The following is a 25,725-nucleotide window of genomic DNA, read 5'->3' on the forward strand; positions in this document are numbered from 1 at the left end:
AGAATGAGAATTCTGCCACTCCTTGTCCTGCCCGCATTTAGTGCTACCAGTCTCCTAGATTTCTGGCTGTTTAGTAAATGTGTAGTGGTATCTTATTGTGGTTTTAATATGAAATTCCCTAATGATATATGACAACACTGATATATGACAATCAATATCTTTTCATATGCTTATAATGATATGGAAAAGTTTTAGATAATTTAATAGATTGAATATTAAGGTAGTTGTAGAAGCAAAATAAGTAATGTGTTCTTTTAAGATTTGCTTTTCCTGTAACTCCTTGTTTAAGGTGAAGATTATCTGACTATAAGCAGTAACTTCATTAACCTAACAAAGTTACCTTGCCAGGGTGAATTTACAATGTATATGGCCTATCTTGTGTCTGTGACTTGTAAATAGGAACTGGAATTGTATTTACATATCAAAGACCACTAGGGATGAGATAATGGCTAAAAAGGATATAAAAAGGGAAATGCTGAACAAAGCAGGAGTGGATATTGACCAGACTGGTTTCTGGCATTCCCGTCTGCTCCTGAGAAGAAATTTTATTATTTTATCCTAATTCTGTGTCTCTGTGTATTTCTTTCCGAGATTTCCGTAACAATATGCATCTGAAAATCTTTGGTGAAGCATTTGCCCAAAATTTTTATTTTTACTTTTTTTTGTAATTGTTGGTATTAAGAGTTTTGTATTTGGGATACCAGCCCTTGTCAGATGTGTTTTGCAAAACTATTCTTCTACTCTGGGTATTTTTGTCATTTCCTTCTCTTAACTTTATTACAGAGGAGAAGTTTATAATTTTAATGAAGTTTAACTTATCAATTATTTTCATTTAGAGATTATCCTTTTGGTGTTGTAGCTAAGAAATTACTGCCAAATCCAGATCACCTAGATTTCCTCTGAGTTTACGGTTTTGCATTTTACATTTAAGCAAAATTAGATTGTCTATAGCTATGTAAGTCTATTTCCGAACTCTGCATTGTACTGTAGTGTATTGATAAATTTGTCGACTTTTTGCCAATATTGTATTATTTTGAATTCCATAGCCTTTTTTGTTGTTGTTGTTCTTTTATTGGTACATTTTAGGTATACAATTTGTTTACATTTATCATTGGGTGTTTGTACCTGTACCTGATATATCTTGGTTCTTTTTTTTTTCCCCATTATCTGTGCACGCTTCACCCCCTCTGCCCTTACCTATTTACATAGATTTCATTTCCATTCTTTTTTTCTTTTCTCATAGTTTTTCCTTTCCCTCTTTTCCTTTCCCCTTTCCCTCCCTTCACTCCTTCGTCTTTGGACCTTTTTTCCTATTTCAAATTATCAATTATTCTTTTTAATCATTTTAACCCTTGTTTACACTATCAGTTTCTCACACTAGTGAAACTATTCAGTATTTACAGATGTGTGTCTTATTTATTTCACTTAAGAGTATGGTCTCAATATGCATCCATTTAGCTATAAATGACTCTAGTTTTTCATTCTTTAAGGCTGAGTAGTACTCCATTTTATAAAAAAAAAACACATTTTCTTTATCCAATTTCCATAGCTTTATATTTTGTTTTGAAATTAGATAATGTCAACCATCTATTCTCTTTCAATATTGTGCCAGCATTCTCCATCTTTTGCCTCTTTCTATAAAATTTTAGAATTGGTTTGTCAATATGTATGAAATAACTGGATGAGATTTGGACTGGGATTGCTTTGAAAGTATAAATCAAGTAGATATGACTCTCCTTACCTATTCATTTGTATTTTATTTGATTTTTTCATCAGAGCTTAGTAATTTTCTTCATATAGATTTCATATGTACTTCATTAGGTTTTAAATATACATTGTATAATTTCCAAACACTTGAACATTTTCCTGTACTATTCAATATCCAGAAAAATACACATTTTTTTCAATTATTTGAGCAGGAAACATTCACAGTGGGAAAACATATTCTGAGGCCTTTAGTTTTATTTTCTTTGTGGTGGGTTCACTGTTCTCTTGAATCTTTACATTTATACATTTTGCCAAACTTAGTAAGTTTTCAGTCACTTTTCAATTTTTTGGTGGGGTAGATTGAAACGGGGTCTTGCTATGTATTCTAGGGTGGCCTTTATCTCACTAATTAACCTACTATGCTGGCTGGATCTCCCAACAATTCTTCTGCCTCAGCTTCTGGAATGCTGAGATGACAAGCATGCACCACCACTCCTAGCTCTGGTCATTATTTCTTTAAATATTATTTTGCATAAGTATTCCTTTGTTTATATGATGAAATATAATATATTTCTATTGAGGTTGTCCCATAGGTTACTAGGTTTTTGTTATTCATCTTTTTCTCCCTTATTTATCATATTAGGTTTTTCTGTTAATATTTTCAAGTGAAATCCTTTTCTCTGTTATATCTACTATTAAGGCCATTGTTGATTTTAATATTTATTGTTATATATTTCAGTTATGAAATGTTCATGTGATTATATTTTTATTTTTCTGAGCTTTTCTATCTTCATGTTTATTTTAAAAGTATTTCCTATTACTTGCTGAAGCATTTTCATAATTGCTCATTAAAGTCAATAGTGCCAACATCTGCATTATCTTAGTTTTGGCAACATATTTTTATTACATTCAAATTGATATATTTCTAGTTTTAGATGTCATGTAACTTTTCATTGTATTCTACAAATTTTGATGTTGTAAGACTCTAGGTTATGGTGCTCTTTTTATTTTCTAACCAAGAAATATTTTTGCTTTGCAAATAGTTGGCTCAGTTAGGTCATGCTGCAAGTTCTAAGCAGCTTCTGTGAGTTCTAACTTTCACATAAATTTAATTTTCAAACTATTACAGAAAGACATGGGCTATGTGGTATTCTATCCTGCAGTCAGTTTTCAAATACTGTATATGCTGTTTGAGGTCAGAATCTCACATGCTTCTCTCAGAAATAAATTTGTAACCAACATAAAACAATGACTCTGAGTTCGTCTCTCTGACCTGTTGCCCAGCCATATATCAGTTGTCTGGTCATCCCTGCTTCTTGGTATCGGGCTGAAATTGGGCTCTCATTACACCCCTCACTTTGTATCTCTTGCACACTTCCCAGTCCACACATTTGGGACAAGGATGTGCCAAGATGATGACAGGGACAATGACATCTTCCCACCCTCACGGTACATACACCCTGGGTCACTGAGGAGCTACCCTCACCCCGGAAAGATTCATATCCCACCCTGCTAAGCTCGTGTTGTCACTGCTTCCACAAGATCCCTCAGGTCTCAGGACACTAAAAACAGATGGAGAGCAAACGAAAAACTTGGTGACTTTCCTCAGTTTCTCTGAGCATTCAGTCATCTCTTTCTTAATCTTCAAGCCTGGATTAATGGTTTTTTCTTGGAGTTCCTTCTCTCTTTGCATTAATTCTCTTCCAGATTTCAGAATGCCTTGAATTCAGGCTGGAAACAGGAAGAAAAAAGTTATGGTAGACTCAAAAACTGGTCTTCCTTAATCTTGTCATTATTATTTAATTTTCAGAGTTTTCAAATAGCTGTCCCATTCACTGTTTCTGGGTTTAATAGCTGAATTCAATGGATTATGAACTATATTTACTTAATTCTAGGAATAGGACCTCTAGATGCTTAAATGTAAGTATATGTTGTTGCTTTCGCAATTTTTTTAAACCATGATTTGTATAAGAGTTGTATGTTGTAGCAAATCTAGACAGCATAAAACTAAGTAAAATTTCTACCTAACTTGATTTAATACATACTTTATATGGGAAAGTCTATTTCACAGAATAAAAAGAGGCAGATGCTAATTATATTAGTAAAAGATAAAGGATTTTACAAATTTTCATGTATCTATTGTATTGTGTTACCATATTATTATGCATTTGTATTCAGAATCCTAAAATATTTTTATAAATTTGTAATTTGTAGAATATTTCATATAACCTTTTCCTTTTAGCAGTCTGTCCAGGAACATTTATAGCTATAACTCAGCATTACCAGTAACTTTCTATGCTGTACGTGGTAGCTTCCATCCACTCACTCAGTGGTAGCTATTTGCCAAAATTAAATCCAGCAGGTTTGTAGAGAAAGCCTTCCTTGTGCTTTGGGGGATAGAAAGAAATCTTCCTTCCCTGAAGGCAATTACAATTGGACACTTTACATAATCACACACAGAAACCATGACAGAGTAATCAGTGCCTGGGGAGAGGAATATAGAAGGCCAGTGAGAGCTTCAAAGGAAAGTCTTTGATTCCAGGATTAATGAGAATGCTAGACTCAGTATTTCATTGATTTATTTTTTATTAAATAATCATTGAATATCTGCTATCCATTAAAACTGAGATACAGTAGTGGACAAGAAACACAGTGCCTTTGTTTCCTGGAACTTACATTTTAGTAGGCAAGGACAAGCACTAGGCAACAGAAGCATGACAAGTGATGGCAGGGACCAAAGAGTGCTGTGCAGAACCACAAGGAGAGTATCAGGCTGGAAGAATGGGAGCAGTGATTTTATGAGAGGGGGAATTTCTTCAAATTGAGAAACTCTAAATGTCTTTGAGGTGACTTTGAGAAAGTCATGTTTGAATGCTTAAAAGGATGCAGCTTAGGTGTAGAAGAAGGAGCAAAGTTGAAAGGGTGCTTACCCATCTCAAAGAAGACCTCATAGATGAGGGAGAGATGCAGTCGCAGAAGTGGGTCTCATCGGTGTTGAATCATATTGTAACTGTGGGGCAGTGTCTGGACTTGGTTTGGAGGGCTGTTGTCTTGGTTGCTTCCACTGATGTACCTAAACAGATGCACGTGGGCACATGTGTCCTAATCATTATTGCCGTAGGCCAGCCCCCTTCTGTGTAGGCATTAACTGTGTTTGTCTCCTTGGCTAATGTTGCTCTCATTATCTTTCCTCAGAAGGAGAAATGTAAGAGTTACTAAGAACTAAGGCCTTGGAATCAGAGACACCTGGGTTCAGACTTTGTCTCTGATCTTGTTAGCAGTGAGGTGATTTGGCTAAGGTCAAGGACCTTAACTCCTTAAGGACAATATTTTATCTCTACCAGGAGAATGGTTATACTTACTTTATGCAATTCTTGCTAGAAACAAATAATAATATTCACAAAGCACTTAAAATAATATGTATAAAATAAATGCTACCTATTGTTATTGTAAAATGTCCTTCCCATCAATACTGTCTTTCAAGGTTGTTCTCCATGATATGGTCTCCAACTGAAATGTGTTCTCCATGACGTAGTCTCCAAGTGAAATTGGTCTCCCCTTTGATCTCCCCCCAATTTTTATCTTTATTTAAAATGACTACCATAACTGATAGAATACTATATTGGATGAATAGTTCTTTGTCTCACTGTAACTTAAGCTACTTAACATTGATGACTACAGTTACTTTCATTGATAGAATCTCTTTAAGAACTGCAACAAAAATGCAGGAAGTACTTTTACCAAATAAATTATCTTATTTAACCTACTGAACAAACAGCTGACATATAGTGATATTTATATTTACTCAATCTTTTGAGAGTTGTTTCCTATCACACAAAAATAATAGGTGGCAATGCAGCCCAACTTCATTACCAAAGTTCTACTTACTTAGCTGTTTTAAAAAAATAAATAGAATCACTATCAGATCCCTTTTGGCAGTGAGTTCATAATGGCATATACACTTCTGTTATGGTCAGAAAAAAATGTTATTTATGAATCATTTTTAATTTGATTCAAAAACTTTTACAGAAGCTTTCAAGGTCACAGATTAAACAAGGTTGTTGGGCAACTTTCAATGGTAAAATGATATATTTATGAAAAAATACTTTTGCTAGAAATACCTCTGTGCAGAAACCTTTGGAAACATTAGAATTCAAACATCAACTAACCTCTGAGAAGATGAATTAAATAATGAACTGTTTGGGGGGTAGGAGAGAAGAGATCCAGCAAATCTTTCTGAAATACATAATGATGAAATACGTGTGATTATTTCATTTTACTTAAGTTATTTTAAATGTAAAATATGTCTTTGAGTGCATTATTTCAAAAGGGTCCAGAAGCAATCTTCTTTTTAAAGTGAAGATCTTTTTTTGTGAAGAGAAGATTAAACAATAAATCTTTATATCTCTAAGTATTCAGATTCGTGGTTTAAATTTTAGAAAACTCAGTAATTTTATTAACCCTATGCTTAAAATCAAAAGCTATGACTTGTGAAACATAAACTAGCAACTAATAATCCTATAGTTTTATAGCCTACAGAGGTAAATTTCTACCAAAGATAGAATATATTTTTGCCTTGAAGCAAAAATACAAATGATGGAGGGTTAGAGTATGATTACATAAAGGACATGTTCTAGAATGCAAAAGGTTGAATTGGCTTTCTACTTGAAAATCATGCTTATATGAGTATCTCCTAGTGGGTCTCAACATGACAGTCTTTTATTTTTTTATGTATTAGTCCATGTTTGTAGTATATAATGTTTGCATTCCTTTTGTGGAGTTGGTGTGTGTACAAAACACATCTTCATTTCCTTTTTTAACCCCTTTCCCTTCCTTTCCCCACCTCTTAATCATCTGCGGATCCTCTTCATTTTTTGTACATATTTTCAGTACATAATGTTTGCAGTACATATGTACATAACACAGCTGAATTCCTTTTCCATCCCTTCTCCCTCCCTGCCTGTCCTTCCTCTATCTTGATGTGCAATAAAATCAGATAGGACCTCAGTCACAGCAGCAGTTTTGGTCAAATCATGTCCAACATCTGTTTAGCTATGAATGTAAGTTCTTAATTTAGGGCATAACTAGATGAGATTTAGATTTGAATGGTTAAGTAAGACAATCTGAGGGTGTCTGAGATCTGGGGTGAGGCAATTGTATGTTGGGAGAAAAAGAATAAGCATTAGGTGCTGAAAGAAAATCCAACCCAAGAGAGGTGCCACTAAATCACTGCTTAGACAAACAGTGAATACACAGAACTGAAGATTAGGCCAAAGTAGCAGTAGTTGGGTGGTGCTCCCAAAAGAGGAGATCACTGAAGAACTGGAGGCTGGGTCCAGAATATGCCTTCCCCCCACAGAACAAATGGCTAATGAGAGCTACAAACAAACATAAACTTACACATACAAGTATATATCTATAAATGGTGTGAGAATATTTTGAATAAGTGCCATACTATACTGTAAAACCATATGGCAGGAAGGTCCCGAGTTCAATCCCTGGTACCACCCCCCCCCAAATATGGCAGGACAATATAACGTAGTCAACAGAATTATGGAAGCCTTCCCTGAGGGGGTGATATTTACCTAGCCTCCAATCTGTAGAAAAGAGGCTGTCAAGAGTACAACAGGGACAATTCCGTAGAGACTGGGACACTAGGTCATTGCTAAGACACAGATTCACAATTGTGATGGGAAGAAGCCAAGTTTTTAAAAATTAAAGCAGAAGGACAAAGTAAGTACAGCTGCAAGAGTGAGTTAATACTAAACCAGGAGCAAGGTTAATATAATTGAGATTACTTGTCCTTATTCTCCCACCTTTGTACAACTGTCCATTTCTAAACAGCTCAGACCACTGGTAAAATGGTAGAAGATAGGTCCATGGGTCTTGGATTTTCTGGGACTTAAGGAGAATTTTTTTTTAATGTAAAACATATTATTTCTCAACAATTCATGGAAATAAGACAGAGATATTGAGGGTCTCCTTTTACTCCAATCAATTTGTTTTTCTTTTTTTTAGGTACTGTGGATTGAACTCAGGTCCTTGCGCTTGCACAGCAGGTGGTGAAACCACTGAGCTAAATCCCTGGCCCACTAATCAATTTTTTAATAATCAAGAAATGTTTGAGGCCGGGGATTTAGCTCAGTGGTTCCAGCGCCTGCCTCGCAAGTGCAAGGTCCCAAGTTGGATCCCTGGTACCAAAAAAAAAAAAAAAAAAAAAAAAAAAGAAATGTCTATTAGGTGGCCAGTGCATGTCTGGCACTGTGGGACACAATGATGAACAATACTGATTTTACATTGAGATCTTCACGGTCTAGTACAACAGACAATAATTACAGCGGACACTGACACATAATGTTATAAGGGTTGACTGTAAAAGACCATGGAAAAAGACAAATAATCTAGACTTAAAAAGTCAAGAAGAATTTACTGGTGAAAGGAATATATTTAAACTGAGATCATTAGTGAATAAAAATACATGATTATTGAGACTATAGGATCACCCAGAAGAATGTAAATAGTATGGTGGAGAATTAGCAAAAACATAAGGAAGGAAAGTAGTTTTAGGGAATGGATAGAGTAAGGAAAGCTAAAAAGTTGTCCATGAATGATTATCATAGATTAGAGAAAAAAATACACACACACACACACACAAACACACACACACACACACACACACACACACAGAATGACAGAATGCAAGGCAAAAGAGCACTTGAATAAGAGAAGAACTGTAGAATCTTCCAAAGCAGAAAATTCCCATAAATCCATTATAAGGTCCACAATAATCTGTTAGCTTTCACAACAAATAGACTGGTGCCTATCTTAGCTAAAGCTGTTGGAAGGAGAAATTAAAGTCAGAGTAGAACTGTAGTTTACCAGAATTGTTTAGGAGGGAAAAATATAAAGATTAGAAACCAGCAAATTTCCCTGGGTTCCTGGGGTTTGCAGAATATTTGGGGAGGGGCCGCTTCAGTTTTGGTCTACATTGGTCATTGTTGATGTGTGTGTTCTCCAAATTACTTTCCTCTTTAGAATGCTGTTGGCAAGCTCAAGTACCTCTGGCCTACAAGGTAGAGATGTTAGTTTCGATTTTCTGGCCACCTTAAGGGAATCAGTAGATACTCTCTGGGAATTTTGCCATTTCCAGCAAGTGATAGAATCCATACAACCCTGTACTCTTTGCAGTTTTAGAAGGGAAGTTTTTCCAATCTTTCTCATTTAGTAACTTTTTCTTTCTCCATTCTTTTCCTTCTGAGACAATTTCATAAAATTCCATAACTCTTAAAAACAAAACAGAGGACAAGACTCACCTGCTTGAAACTAAGAATATTTTTTTTGGACCTAACTACTCTGTAGCCTCTGAGTCATCTCTCAATTAGAAGGGAAAAACACTTATAGAAATGCAAGCTAAATTTGAGTTAAGTCATTCTTCCACATAGGTTATCCTTTGCGCAACTTTCATGATTTCTCTTAGTTTACTCCGTCAACTTTTTTTTTCTATGGGATTTAGGGGAAGTTTATTGTTTTTCTTAAATTACATTCAAAATATTAAAGAGCATGTGATGATTTTAACCTTATATTTTCTAAATTCAACCCCTTTAATGTTAACAATTCTTTAGTAATGTATATTTTACTGTGTGAAATCTCCCTAAATTTATCTGCTTTCAAAAATAGATATACATAGTTCCTATACACAAAAAGCAGTAACATGTTGATAAGATTGATATTTGGATTCAGCACAGTTTTATCTCCACCAAAATTAACTAACTATATTAACATTTCAATAAAAGGAACATGATACTTGGTATTTTTAACTATAACCAAAGAAGCAGCTACCAGCACCTTAGAAAATTCATTTAAATGCAGTCTGAGGGAGTTAGATATACTCATTATCATAAGGAAGATTTTCTTACTGCATAGAGGTTTTTAAAGATCAAAATGTCTCATAAACTTTTTATCCTGTATTTGCTTATACTGCACTTCTCACCTATAGGTAAGCCTTCAAAAGTAGGTACTTCTGACATGAATAATTTCTCTTTTTCCATTTGGTTTTCTGAACCTGACAAGAAATCATATAAATTCACTAGGATTTCTGTTCACCTGTAATATCCTTTTCAATTTCTTCCAGTTTACAATAAAATAATAATGCAAACGCATTATGAATATATTGATACAAAAAAGTTTGGAAAAACATACCTCAGAATTAAAAACAAGTTAATAATTTCTGGCAATTAGAAGGTGATCGCGTATTACAGCCTGGTTAGTTTGGCTTGCATGATTACTTAATTTAATTCTTCAATTTAAGTTATATTTCGGTATTAGACATGCAAGATTTCACATGAAAATACCTGAAGTTTTAAACATCATTGAAAAGCAGATTTGGCACAGGGCTTTGGTTAATATGGATTGGGTGTGGTAGGAGCAGCTACCACAAAAAGACACGGGCTGTGTCAGTCCAACACTCAGTACTTCCTTTCTCTCTGGTCAGGAAGTGATTGACTGGCTCGCTGGGCTTTGGAATTTACAGCACTGATTTATATAGCTGATTTTTGTGAAGGAGGTTTTTTATTTCCAAACTACCTTTAGAAGCAGACTAATGTCTTTTTGAAAGGTGAAATCTACAACTATAAAAAGTTGTCACTTGACTTACCAGGTCGCTGAAGTGTGTGTAAGCCCACCTTTTCATCTCTTCATACCTCATTATGTCTCTGAGATTTCGCCAGTGGTGTCCTTATTGTCAGAAATGGTAGTTGGTTCCAGGCCCTTCCCAACTAAGCAGATGTTCAAGTCCTTTAAATAAAATGGCATATTCTTATGTATATAACCTACCACTCTGCCATCACATCCTTAAAATGTCTCTAGGTTATTCAATATCTAACAAAATGTAAGTACTGTGAAAATAGTTGTTGCACTGTATTGTTTAGAAAATTATAAGAAAAAGGGTCTATATATATTTAGTACAGACACAAGTAAAAAAGTATTTTCAATCTACAGTTGATTGACTCCATGGATGTGGTACCAGGTGATACAAAATAAGATAAAAATAAAAATAAAATTTCAGAAGTTGGTAGGAAAAGTATCCAAGAATTCTTAAAGCTGTTTTGTTCTAGGTTATATGCAAAATACATTTCTTCCCTCAGCCACTTGATTTTAGCATATCTATAATGACTTTCTCTTATGCCTCTGGAGCAAATCTAAGTTATTTTTCCTTTTTCTATTTTATTTGCTTTTGAAGTTAAACACTTGGCAATTTTGACTTTTGTCAAAAATATTGAGCTAACTTATATTTAACAAGAAATAAAATATCTTCTTATTTATCCATTTGTTGGGGGCATTTCTCTCATATCATGCAAAAAAGATTTTACTCTTCCAGTTCTATAAGAACAAAACCTCATAATTCAAGATATATGCTCAGTTTAATATGAGCAAAACAAATACATTCTGCCCAAGGTCGCTACAGTGAATTTACAATGAAAACATAAACATAAGAAAATTAGAAACCAACCAAATGAATGGTTTAATGTCCTATGTCTTTGTTTACCTATGTTTTATAGTGATTTCAATTATATATTGGTATAACAGCAGCATACCCCTCCAATAAACTAACTTTCATATTTTATCCATTTTTAAAATTATTTTCTCTTTGTAAATTGATATAACCTAGTAGAGCTTTATTTTTATGTTTCTCTTCTGAGACTTTTACAGAGATGGAGTTATGAAGAATCTGACAAACATATTAAGTAAGGTACTTTAGAATGTGCAGTTATAAGGCTTGGTCCTTTTTTGGAAGCCCACAATATCTAAAATCTTTTTTTTCTCTCTTTGCCTTTGGCCAAGAGAGTAGATGGGTAATTACACTCCTCAAAAGATAAATTAAAGAAAGAATTTGGAGGAACTGGGAAAATGAAATATACTGCTAATGGAGGGTTGTGGAAAAATGGCCAAATAAGAGATGCAGATGACCTTATTTTCCTGCTGGTGACAATGCTTTCCAGATTAAAAGCTGTTTTCTTTTATTGAAATAGAATAGTGCCAAACACTGAACCCGCTTTGTAAGACATACATCAAGAGAGAGAATATTTCACCATGATGACATGACCTGACATTTTAAAGCAGATAACAAATGACATCTTGTCAATGGCACCAATTTATTATTCCCTCTCTTGTAACTCAGTGCCACAGCAGGATACACATTCCTTTTAATCATGAGACTGTGTTAAACAAATTTTACCAGCAGAGACTATAAAATGTCCCTCCTCGTTTCCAAGTATCCTGACCTCTGTGCTGTCCCCACTGTAGCACATAAAGGCAAAGACTATGCTAAATTTTTCATCATTTTATTCAATTTCAGATCCAATTATGTGAGGGTCTTCCATCATTTACATGTAGTGTGTGCTACAACAGGAAGTGCCACACATTAATCAGACTCTTTTTATCCTGCATTGCCGGTGCTAAATCACATTACTCCCCAAAAAGGAACATGAAATAGATGCAAATGTTGGAGGAGGGTGAGATCTCCAGTGCAGCTATAGAGGAAAGTGAGTCCTGGGGGTGGCCTGGCCATCAAGGCCCAGACTCAAAGTGCACATTGTGTTTTGTGTTTTCTCCATCATTCCTACCAAAGGCCCCCTCTTTCCCTTGCTTTAATATTCCTCTGCCAGTTTATACCATAGTCTCCCACTTTGAACACTGCCCTGGGCAATGGCTTTCTAGTTGAACTTCTGTAAGTAATCAGCCTGTGTGCTGAAAAATGACCAGCTCCACACTCACCCAGCCTTTCCAGGAGTGGCACAGTCTGCTTTATTTCCAGCAGTCTCTGCCAAGCACACAGGACCAAGACCCTTGATGGTGAGCATTTAACAGATGACATTAAAACTGTGAGTCATAGAGAAGCAGAAAAGTTTATAGCTCTAAGCAATCTTTGTGTTATTTTGGAATTGATAACATTTCTTAGTATCTCAAATTATACTTAGGTTGTAGTTTCAGACCCCATCAAGAAGATGCGTTGCTTATGGTTTGAAAAGAAAGATATGAAAAATACATTTAAAATTAAATAAATGTCCTATTAAAAACTTATGGAGGAAGGCTGGGCATTTAGCTCAGTGATTTTGCTGCCTGCTGCACAAGTGCAGGGACCCGAGTTCAAAACCTGGTACCAAAACAAACAAACAAATAAACAAAACTAATGGAGGAGACTATAAATGTATTCATTTGTACAATAGAGTAAGACTTATAGTTTGAGATACAAGTTTAAATAGTACTATGACAGCTTGTGTGTTACTATGTAGCACACTATGTAACTATGTGCTATATAATCTTTTGTAATCTCATTTTTTTTCAAAATTTTACTTACATCCCAAGAGCTGGAGAGGTTTAAATGAGCTAATACATCAGTTCAGCTGACAGTGCTAAGCAATTTGGAAGTATGACTTCTCAGTTTTATCATTACGAAGTCCTAAGACATGGCTAGGATAAAATAAAATACAACAAAATGTAGTTGTTAATGTGACCTCAGAGGATTGACAGAAAAATAATCTCACTTGCTCTAAATTGAATGTAAGAGAAGTTTAGTTGCAGAAAATAGCTTAAAGTTTTCCACAGAAAAGTCTCGTAGGAGAGTTTCAATAAAGTCAAAGAAACAATTTAAAACTAAAGTTCTCAAAATTTTAACTACAAAACAGTAATTATATAAGGATAATTCTACAATATTAGTGAATAGGACATTCAGTTTACATAGAAAATATTAAAAATATTTAGAATCATATGTATTTTTGAAAGTGTTAGATTAATTTTTTTTTAACTTTGACTCTAACAATATAGAAGAAATGCACAGATCTTACACTGATTTAGCCTTCAGAAGCTGAGATAGTTTTATTCATTACAGGCTTACATAATCATTTGAAAACATTCTAATTTGGATTTTCAGTTAAAATATTTTATTGTGCCATGAGCAGATTTAGGGAGAAGAAATATATGGAAAGAAAATAAAATAAACAAATATTTTCAGTAACTCACAGCAAATAGTTTTTTTCTAAGTAAATTTGACATATCCATTATAACACAAAAGAAATAAAGGGGTTAGTTTTCATATTATTCATTGTTTTGTAAATGTACATGTACACTTATGATTATGTTTCTATTTTTCAGTACAATGGGGAAATTCCTCAAACCAAGTAAAAGGGTGCATAGTTTTGTATCTAAAGTGGCATAATTCAATCACATGATTATATATTACGTAAATATATTAAAACATACAACGTAACTTGTATATATATTATACAAGTTATATATATTGTACAAGTTATATTATATGTAATATATTAAGTAAATATATTAAAACATACAACATAATTTAGGCTGAATATTAATGTACTGGAGATTGTAAGTTTGAGTTACACAAGACATTCCTAACATTCTGGATTCAACTGATGCTTTCACTAGAAACATTTGCATAGGTATGCATATTTTTGGAACATTTTGGTGCGCTTTACTTGTTTTAATTAACTGAGAATGGTGAAGATCAATCAGTGGGATCGATAAACATGTGGCTAAAATGAAGCACATAGACAAAAACCTAAAGAATAAAAGACATTGTTGAATTTCATTTGAAGCACTGTTTATGCATTGCATCACCTTTCACTTTTCCCAGAATGTAGAAAAGAAGGAAAAATATTCCTATTTTTTTCTTATGAAGGTCCTTGACATCCTTTATCTATTTCAGGAGTATGATTCTTTCTTCTACTTAATTTTATCTTACAATTTATATTCATATTTTTTACTTCCCAATTATTTATTTACCCAATGTAATTGTGTCTTTTATTTCTTTCTCTCCCTTTTCATTCTCTCTGAAACAAGAAGAGTCTAGTTCCACAAAACTCAATCTGGAGATTATTGCAAGAACTCACTTATTATTTTTTTTTTTCCAGTATCAGGTATGGAACTCAGGACCTTGCACTTGTGAAGCAGGCACTGTGGCACTAAGCTAAATACCCAGCCCCATCACTTGCTGTTTTTATTTGCTTTTTACTCCTGCCCATTATCACCTAATCTGCTATCTTTGTTTAATCTTTTGATTAGTTATCAATAGATATATCAATAGATATATATTAGTTATCAATATTAGATATCTATCTATCTATATATAAACTTCTAGTTTGGATGATGAGGCAATAAAAAATGTAGGTTTCAGGCTAATTTCACACTGTTTAGAATTACATCATGTTTAATAAAATAGAATTGGAGGGCCAGGGATTTAGCTCAGTGGTTCTGCTGCCTACCTTGCAAGCACAAGGACCCAATTTCAATCCCCAGTACCAAAAAAAAAAAAAAAGAATTGGATCATGTTTGATAAAATGATTAATAATACTATAGGAAAATGACTGGTTAATAACAAATACATATTATATTTTATTACAAAAGCTTCTTCAATGCAGAGTAAGAAAATGAGTTGGCACTAAAGGAAACCTGGAGACTTGGAGTGGGGCAGATGGTGAGGAGAGGCCAGAGGACCAGAGGGAAAATGGTATGCAGTGGGGCCCAGTGAGTGACTTCCCGCCTGGCTGGGGGATCAGGAGAGAGGGGCAGCACAGCAGGTGCAGCCTTGGGTCCTCAGTTAGATCTGGGAGACCTGGACTTTATCCTCCAGGCAACTGAAATTTTATTAGGAAATTTCATTCACAGAACTTTTCTCTAGGAGGAGAAATTGAGGAGAGGAAAACACTAGGAAAATGAATTAGCATTTTTTTCTGTCTTCTGTAGTTTAATTCAGTTCATTAAATACTACTGAGTTAGGGAATGAAGGTAGAGATGTTCACAAGGACAGTCCTTTCAAAAATGTCACAGATTAATGGGACCAAACATATCATTTAATTAATTCATTATTTGGAGACAGGGTCTCGCTGTGTAGCCCAGACTAGAGTCCAACTCACAGTGACCCTCCTGCCTCAGCCTCCCAAGTGTTAGGCTACAAATGTGTGGCACCACACCCAACTAGACATATCATTTTAGGGGTCATCACACCAAATTTTGTTTAAAAGAGCATTATGAGAGAGTGTATAATGCCCACATTAATTTTTTAGAAGTATTCCTATTGATGAATTATTAATTTTGATTTTATAAGTTTTATTATATTAAACAATGTATACTTCATAGGAAAAAATAAAATACTAAATTTTGAATATATTATTAAGTGTATAGAATAAACATCAACGTTTTCAATATCAACTGTTTAACAGCTTACAAGATCTAAAATATAATAGCAGAAATAAATTTCTATGAGAACTACAATGAGAATACAAATAAAACTCTACCACAGAAATAATCCTTACTTTAATTATCACACCTAAGGCAGTCTTCATACAGGACAATAGCACATTCCATACTCAAGTCTCACACTGACAGCACATGTGCTTAGCCTTCCTTCCTGTCTGGCAGGCCATACTTGTCACCTCTCTCCCTCTTTTGTCAAGAGCTTCCTATTACATTACACAATGTGCACTTAGCAGGAAAATGACATATCAATAAAATAAGATATCAAATATATACCGAGTGTTTAGAACAAACATCAACATTTTTACATCAATTGTTTTTTGCTTACTAAACCTAAAAAATAATAATACAAATAAACTTCTATGTGAAATATAATGAGAATATAAACAAAAATAATCTTTACTTCAATTATCACATCTATGGCAGTTTTCACACATGAGAACAACATATTCCATACATAAGTGTGGCTTACATTGATTGCACATTTGTTTTGTTTTCCTCTCTTCTTTGGTGGGACACACTTGACATCTTGCTGGTCTTCCTGTTTTCTTAGAAGGTTTTTGTGATGTTTCAGTTGTCTGTTCACCAGTCTGCTCCAGAATTGTTTTGTGGAGTTTTTTTTGGCAGATACATACCACTCTTCCTCTGTTGTAAAATTTGTTATTTTAATCCCCAACCTTCTAAAAAAAATTCTCCAAGATATTTTGTGTTTGTTAATTTCTTTTTGAACTATGAAACTATTCATACCTAGCATGTTTAGTATCCAGTAAAACACAATCATTGGCCAATACTTTGTGTTTCAAGTGACATTGTGTTGGTGCATAACTCCTCAGCAATATCTACTCTGCCTTTCATTTTGTTGACCATTTCTGGTTTCATTTGTGTTGAGGATGCACTATCAATCTTTTTTTGTTGTTTGTTTTTTTGAAACAGGGTCTCATTACATAGCCCTTGCTAGCCTTGAACTCAGTGTGTAGCACTGGCTGTCCTTGAACTCATAGGATCCCCCTGCCTCAACCTCCCAAGTGCTGGAATTACAGGTATGCATCACCACACCTGGCCTCACTATCAATCTTATCATAGTAATCCAATGTGTTGACAGCTATACTACTTTGTTTTTCTTCACTACGGAGGCCAATTTATGCCCTCCAAAATCCAAAGATTATAGTATACATTTCTCCATTGTGAACTTGCAACATGTTTTCAGGAATCTCCACTTTATTCTTGCAAATAGTTTCTGAGCTAGTCAACTGATATTTTTAGCAAATGTAACATCAATGGGCAACTCGGGAACCAATTGTCAAATGTGACATTTGGGTTACTTTTTGAAATAGGTGCAACAAGTCTGTTCACAGTGTCATATGGTTTATTACTTCATGAATAAAGATCTGGTGGCTGAGTTCCAGGATAAATTTCTAAATTCAAGGTATAAAATGTCTTCATACCTACCAGGGCATATATTTTTATATCGTATTTAGAAGGTTCATTTGGCGTGTATTGCCATAACCTTCCACAACCATGAAATGATGCAAGTTGTTTGTCAATTGTCATGTATTCAGATGCTGTATAAATTGCTTGACAGTTCAAAACAAAAGCTTTCAAAAAAATAAGCAAATAGCCCCCAAATTGTGGGATTTTTTTTTTCTTTTTACTTTCTTGGTGGGTATTTTTGTCATTCAAAAGACAGGTAATTTTGAAAGAAACAAAATCTCTTGAGTGTTAAAATTGTTCTAAAAATCTCAATGCCACATCTGTCACTTCTCCATAAATCCCTTGGATTCTTACTATTAGAATGACAAGGTCTTGCTATGAAGGCTTTTATTTCAGATAGTGAGACATCAAGATTTTTGAGTATTACTATTGATGCATATAGACTATTTCACTTGTATTTCATTATTCGTGTACTTCACAGCATCTTGTAGGCGTATCATCCATTACAAACAATTTGCAACATTGAACTGCAGTGTTGGCTTTCTGTCCAATAGGTTTCACCTCTGACAAGAACCTAATAACATTTTCCAACCTAGTTCTAATTTTGGATCATTCAGGTATACATGGCCATTTTGTAGTATTTTGACTAGTCAAATATTTATTTACATTACTGTTTTCTTCCTCATCTGAATCAAAGTCTTCATTCTGTACTTCTCTATCTGCCATATTTTGCTAACTTCTTTGGCTTACATAATCCAAGTCATCATTTGTAGCTAAATCACTTAAAGACTTGCTTTCTACTTCCTCCCAATGTTGTAAAAGCAGATTTTCATGTGACATTGTACTGATGTGGGCTTATTCTACAAGAAAAATCAAAAGAAAACATGTAATAAAAATTGTAAATACACAAAAATGTAATGGTGCATAACATTAGTGAAACTCACCCATTTACTTTGACACACTTGCACATCCCTCGCCATTGGTCTTACAGAGTAGGTAAACACAAAGATTGCTTCCTGTATTCCCCCAATGCAGCTACTGAGATACACAGCCAACTACTATTATGCTAAAGTACACATTTTCATTAGAAAAATAGGATTGGCATCTATTTTACCCACTGTGATGCCTTTTGTAATACAGACACTTCTGTTGTATTGTCATTTATATGTTCCTGAAAATACTTGTGTTCAAAAAATATCACATTACAATAAATACAGGGCTTAAAGAAAAATTTTATAGACCATTCAAAGCCTACAAAACTTTGAAACAAGAGCACTAACTGAAGCAGTAACATTTTTAGTAAAATCTGAAGCATTGCTATAACTTCACTATTTGTTTAGTGCACACTACATTTGCACCAAAAATAAAGTCCATTGACCCTTTCTTGATTTAATCCCTAGGCTTATGATTCCTTTTTAATATTTTTACAACATTCAGTTGTAATAGAGACCAGCTGCATTAAAATTTAAAAATTGTATCCAGTGTATTTAACACTAGAATTGTTTCACAGTTACTTACCTGTAATTTCAAATTCCCTAGGTTACTTAACTGACCACATTCACCTACTTAACAATCACAATGACCTAATTTTCAGTGGAAGATGAATATGATTAAGATATGGTATATGCATGTATGAGAAAGTGCCACACAATATGAAACAATATTTTGTAATATATATGATTAAAAGAAACTAATAGAAATTTATCAGAAATTATATCAGAAGAAATGATGTTATAAAACATTTTAGGGTAGAGGCAACAGTTGTTCTTAACATTAGGGAATCACAGAGAAGGGACATTTGTCTTAACTTGGTATCTTTGGGCAAGGGTTGATGAAAAAGTGAAATCTTAGCCAATTCTTAGGGAATAAGCAGTAACTCACCAAGTGAAGATGATGAGAAGTGCATTCTTCCTAATGGAGAGAGAATTGAAACACAGGCTGCCAAAGTTTCCTAATACTGCAGAGCTAATAAATAATTAGACCTAGTATTTGAACATAATATTGAGCAATATTGTCTCAATGTATACCTTTTACAACTAAGCTAAATTATCTTTTCCTATACTTGTTATGTAGAATATATTTCCATAAACTGAGTAAGAAATATTGAGGGCCTGAATATTACTACTGATGCTAGAAATGAAAACAAATTGAATAGGAGAAAACAAGAAGTTAGTTATACAGGATTCAGTCATTGGTTTGAGGTGGGGATGAGAAAGGGGAAAATTAGTTTCTAATGAGGGAAACTGATTATTATAATGAGAACAGTACTACTTGAAATTTGGAATAATTGGGAACAGGATTTGAAAAAAGATGCTAAATTCTCCTTTGGATGTGTTGAAGTTAATCACCTAGTAGAAAATAAGGTGTAGCTAAATAATTGCCTCAAGAACTGTATATGTAGTACTGAAGCTCAGAGAAAAGTTCAAGGCTGAAAACCTAAATATATAATGGTGCCATACAAATTATTAAATGATGAAAATTCATGAGATTTCACTTTAGGTGATCACAGATGAATACTTAAGTATTAGACAGAGGATACTGAGCTCACAACAAAGACCATAATATGAAAGTCTTATAAGTAGGAATGAGTATCGTTGTGGAAGCCAGAAGCTAGGAGAATGTAAGAAGGGAGCATGGTCTCTGGGTGATTCACACTACAGTAAAACAAAACTCATCAGCTGGCTGGCTGTATAAACAATGAGTTTTTATTTTTCCCCTTCTAGAACCTGGGAGGTTCTAGGCAAGATCAAGGATCCAGAAGACTTGGTGTCTGGGGAGAGTCCACTTCCTCTTCCATAGACAGCTATCATTTCACTATAATCTACCAATGCAAGAGGGACAAGGGATCTCTCTGGGGTCTCTTTTATAAAGGCACTAATCCCATTCACAAGGCCTCCATCATGCGGGCTTGTTGCTTTTCAAGGATAACATCTCCTAATACTACTGCCTTAGAGGTAAGCATTTCAACACACAAACTGGAGGGGAACATACACACTGAGGACACTGCAAATGGTACATGAAATCCCGTGGCGAGACCTATTTTAAAAGAGGTCATTAAAAACCTGGAGAGACTCTTACTTAGGGAATGGATAAAGGGGAAAGACTGATTGCAGTAGTCAAAGAAATATGGAATTAAATAAATTTATAGAGTGAATATAGAATGTCTTGTTAAGAATTGTTGCCTGAACGGGCAAAAAGGGTTAGAATGATCAGGTGTAAGCATTAGAATCGAGCAAGGGTACTTTAGGATGAGAGGATTAAAATGTATTTAAATGTCAAGGCAAAGAGTTAAGTATTCATGGATATTTAAAATGTGGCAGAGGTAGGGTATTATTATTGTGATAAATTCCTGAATTTTGTAACAGAGTGAAGAAGGGTGGAGTTTGAGCAAAGGGAGTGTGATGATTAATCTTGACTGGCAACCTGAGTCATGTGAGAGACAGAGAGCTAGGAGGTTAGTGAAGTACACTTTTGGGTGTGTCAGGGTGGATCAGGGGATGTGACTTTGGGGATATTTGCTCTCTTGTCCCTTCCTATCTGCACTCTTCCCCTGATCTCTGCTTCCTGCCTGGCATAAGCTGAGCAGCTTTCCTCTGCTGTGCCCTTCTCCATTTTGTTACTACCTTGACACCAGCCAACTATTGACTGAACCCTCTGAAACTGTGAGCCAAAATAAATCTCTCTCCCTTAAAAATGTAGGTGTTGTAAAACATACCTGAAGGCAAATAAAATGAGAATATGTAAATTGACTAACAGAGAATGGTGAAGAATTTAAGGTGTTTTTAAGGAAAAATATTTTAAATATTAATAAAGTATTAGTGATAGGCTGGACACCTTTTGTGAATCACGTGGTTTTCCTTAGCAAGTTTTACCAGACTGAGGTGGAAGAAAGAAAAAGCACAGGATGAAGATAATTGAGATGATACGCTTTCCTAAATGGACACTAGTTTTTGTACTAAGTTTCTAGGTAGATTATTTTAGGTTATCTTCACATCAAACCTGCAATGCAGCCACTTTTATATACATTTTACTGATGAGGATATTGTAAATTTTGAATAAACTTCAAGCCACATAGGAAGACTAACTCAGGTTCATTTGAACATCAAAATCTGTGTTCTTCACACCATGGTTAGTGATGGAGATGGAGAAGCTAGATGTTAATTTAGGCTGTGGAAACAACAGTATAAATCAGTGAAAATATAGGGATAGAAAGTTAATAAAAAGAAACTCATTGACTGAGTTTATATGGAGGTCAGAAAAACTAGCAACATATATATTTGTATTCATAGGCAGGAGAGTATAGTTAACAGCTTGTGTTGCTGTTGGGGAGGTGGTAAAACCTTCTGGATGTGACCCACCAGGAGGAAGCAAGTCATTATGAGTGTAACCATGGAGGGGACTTTCAGACACCTCCTTTCACTCCATTCCTTTGCATCTTGGTTCCTTGTAAGTTGGTTATTTTAGGTATTTTTTATAGTCACCAAAAACTGACTGACTTATTTATGGATATCATTTACTTAACTGATACCACATATTTTGGTCGCAGATTGCAAAACTATAACTTTAAATTATAACTATAATTTCCTTACACTGAGATATTAAATTCTTTGATGATAAATCTCAGTTCTTTATGGATTTTCTTTTGTAAAAACAAGAATTTCTCATTCATTTTCAGTTCTCGCCAGCCTCACTTGCATTCCCAGCTGGAGATTCCCAGGATCTCATTCTGGGTACATTTCTAAGCTCCAGGGACCCTGACTGGCACCAGCAGTGTAGCTGGGGAGAAAAGATCTTGCCTTACTGCCCCAGGGCCTATACTTCCTTCTGGTTCAGGATGTCCATCACAGTTTTCCATGCTGACACATCAGTGGGGTTTGTCCTGCTGGTTTTATTGAGATAACTCAAGTCCCCCCATCATCCCTTGTCCTAGCCCTGTCCTCCTGGCTGCTGCAGAAACTCTGACTGTGGTACCCTTCTGAGGACACTAAGAACTCAGCTGGTGGTGCTTTGGCTTCTACTCCTATGGCTCTAGACTGGATGGGAAAGGGGCCAGTCTCTGTGAGACACAACCTGGAACCAGGGATCAGGTCCTTACATTGCCTATAAATATTCCTTTTACTTTCCTTTTCCTTCTTTCTTCTGTTACCAGCTTTAGCTATGAGTTTTCTTCATGTAGTCTTGGGATTTGAATTGACACATCATCTAAATGTTAATTTCATAGCCTTGTTTTTCATTCATTTTTATTTTATCTCTTTTGTATTACTTCCAAATGAATCCTACAATTAGAAGCTAGGACTTTTTTTTTTTTTTTTCTGGTCTATTGATGACAGCTGCCCATGGAGCAAATGCTGGTACACTATGTCTCCATTGCAAAGGGGTTCATATGGGAAAATGGAAAATGTATGCTGTTTATTATCTCTCATTATTTATCATATCTCATTCCAGAAAGTTATTTATGATAGCAGCTTTCATATATTTGGATAAATTAAAGTATAACATAAATTGATGGGGGTGGGGAGTGAAGAACAGAGGAGCAAAAGAAGAAAAGATTTTTGGGGTGCGTTAGTTATCTGAATTTGCTTGAGGTAGGGCAAACCCTTGAATCTTGAGTTTTGAAAAGGTCAAAGAAAAGAGGACAACACTAGGGGCAATATGCTTCGTAGTGTTAGTTACAAACAAATGAACAAACAAAAACTGACCTGTTGCTTAGAAGAACACAATTATTCCTGGCACTGACCCAGAGAAAAATTTCTCCTTCAAGTCCTCATATAAAGGGCACTGCACATGATGAAGAGCATCCTCCAGAAATAGTGGTACTTACCCCACCCAAAAGTTTTGTGGGTCTGTTGCTTACCGAGTCCTTCAGTGTAAGCCCATGGCCCAACACCAAGGTGAAAACACGATTTATTAGAAGTGTTTCTGTGGGGACAATACTTTGCAGATTAAATGTGCATTTTCCTGTTTGTCTGGCTCAGTCCACAGGTAGGTTTTAATGGTTCCTCTGTGGTGGACTGAGTGACACTTCAGGAGGTTTGGATGGTCACTGAAAGGCAATAAATTTGGAGTTTGGCTCCTTAATAAGTGTGTAGGGTCCAGCCACTTTGTGTTATAGATGGAGGGCCCAGAGGTGTGCTTGTTTGTTAGGTGGGTTGAGAGTAGAACAGCATTTCTAACACAGCATGAGGAGTGTTAGAATGATAATACCTGCCCCATTTCTATGCAAAAAATGGTGGCTGGGAAAAGATGCTAGAAAAAAACCTTCCTGAGGCAATCTGGGAACTACTTTAACTCCCTATTAAAAAGGCCCCTTGAATCTAGCCATAACAAGTTTAGCCTGAAGGGAGGAAAAAGAATAGTGTCTGTATTTAAGTACTCAGAGCAATTATGAAACCCAGTGGAGATCTCCACTGACCATTTAACCTTGAGCATTGCAATTTCTGGAAGAGTCCCTCAAAACAAATTGGTTGTAAGTCATATAGAGAATTAAAAAATGAATCAAATATGTCTGAAATTAAGTCATAGCCAAATCTATTATCTAATGAATTTGTTTTAGTATAGTTGATAAATAGCACTTTTAGGGAGGACAATAATTAAGTAGTAGACCAACTTGTCAGTTAAGAATGGTAAATGTGAAATTGTTTCATTTTTATCTAGTGAAGTTTTCTATTTTTGGTAAAATTATCCAAACTGCAAATGAATGTTATTTTGTTTATTTAGCGTCACAACAGACTTACTGCGAAGTCTGCTATGGTGAGATTCATTGTTCTCCAACATTGTATACAAGTTGTCTTATATTAATGGTTAGGTTAAAAGCTTCACCAAGGCAGAAAACACTTTTTTCTTGATTGTTTTGTCCTTGGATCTCAGCACAGTGCTTGGTACATAGTAGATGTTATTATATTGACTATTGTTCTCAGTTATGACAAAATATCCTGATATCATAAGATGTTATTTTTATGTAAATATTATAGACTAAATAAATGTAACAGAATTTGACACTTTTTTTTTTTTTTTTGCAGTACTGGGGATTGAACTCAGGACCTTGCATTAGGGAGGCAGGCGTGGTGTCACTGAGCTAAATCCCTGGCAGAATCTGACACATTTGAATCAATGGTCTTTGATTTGCACGAAGACATGATATGCAAATGCACTTTTTTCTCCTTTAAAATTAAACCTCTAAAAATATGCTCTGAACAAAATGTAGAGTCCAATTATTATTCAACTTAAAAATTGGAAAAAATACAGAAAAGTTTATTGCAGTATATTACAAAGCTTAATATTCTGAAACAAAAGTAGCTCCCAAAGTCTCAGAGATGATAGTTTTGCATTTGCAGATCATTATGATAATTAAAATATGGCAAAAGCCAGATGTGTTTTATGCTTTCAGATTATCTGTTCATGGTACCATGATGCTCTTGTGAAAGTGATTAAGTGCTGAATATTAGACAAACGTTTCACAGGCTTAAAGACCAAAATTAGAAGCATGAATTTAACTTAAATGAATGTACCTTGCCATTTGTTTACTTGCTACTTGGTAATAGCCTACCTAAAATGGCATGAGTAATAGAGATTTTTATGTCTGAATAATATTCCTGCCAGCATCACCAACTGTTGCATGTTAAATATGAGATTTGGCAGGTGCACAAATTTTCAGTCACCTTCGAAAAACAGTATATAGACACCCAATCCAACAGCTTACACACTAACAAAATCAACCCCGGGACCATCTGGCAATGGAACAAACATGTCATTCATCTTTCCATCGTTGATTGGTAGTGTTTCCAGAAATGTATTATTTTAAATATTATTTCTGATCCTCAAAAAGTGAGTTTTATTTACTTGGCAGCTGATCTGGTTCTAAGCAAAATTGTGAAGTTGCGGAATTTTTTCGGCTTTTCCGCACTGCTGCTTCAGCGCCCGCCCCCACATTGTCCAGCCCCTCCCAGCTTCTTTAATAATTTATTACTTTCTAGTTGCTGCTGTACAAACACTGACCCGGAAGAGAAAATGCTTGCAACTGATTTATCTCCTTTCAGGCAACATGTCTTTTTTCTACTTTTTGGGACTCTGTTTATATGCTATTTTACATAATGATTAATTAGATAAGTTAAATCTTGGTGATTGGTAGGTTATAATTTCAACATTATATAAGATATATATATATTATTTTTATATAAGAATGATGTTTCCCTCAAAAAGTCTTGAAGAGTAAGCATGATTTTGAACATGTTCATCTCTCTCTATTCTTCTTAGGAAAGGTTTGAGAACATGGTTGCTTATTCAGGGCCCCTGAAATTGCAGAACTTAAGCAGCAAG

This window comes from Heterocephalus glaber, unplaced genomic scaffold, assembly GCF_053883595.1.
Source record: "Heterocephalus glaber isolate CG9 unplaced genomic scaffold, H.glaber_assembly_v1.0 deba00001454, whole genome shotgun sequence".
In the NCBI taxonomy this organism is placed as follows: Eukaryota; Metazoa; Chordata; class Mammalia; order Rodentia; family Bathyergidae; genus Heterocephalus; species Heterocephalus glaber.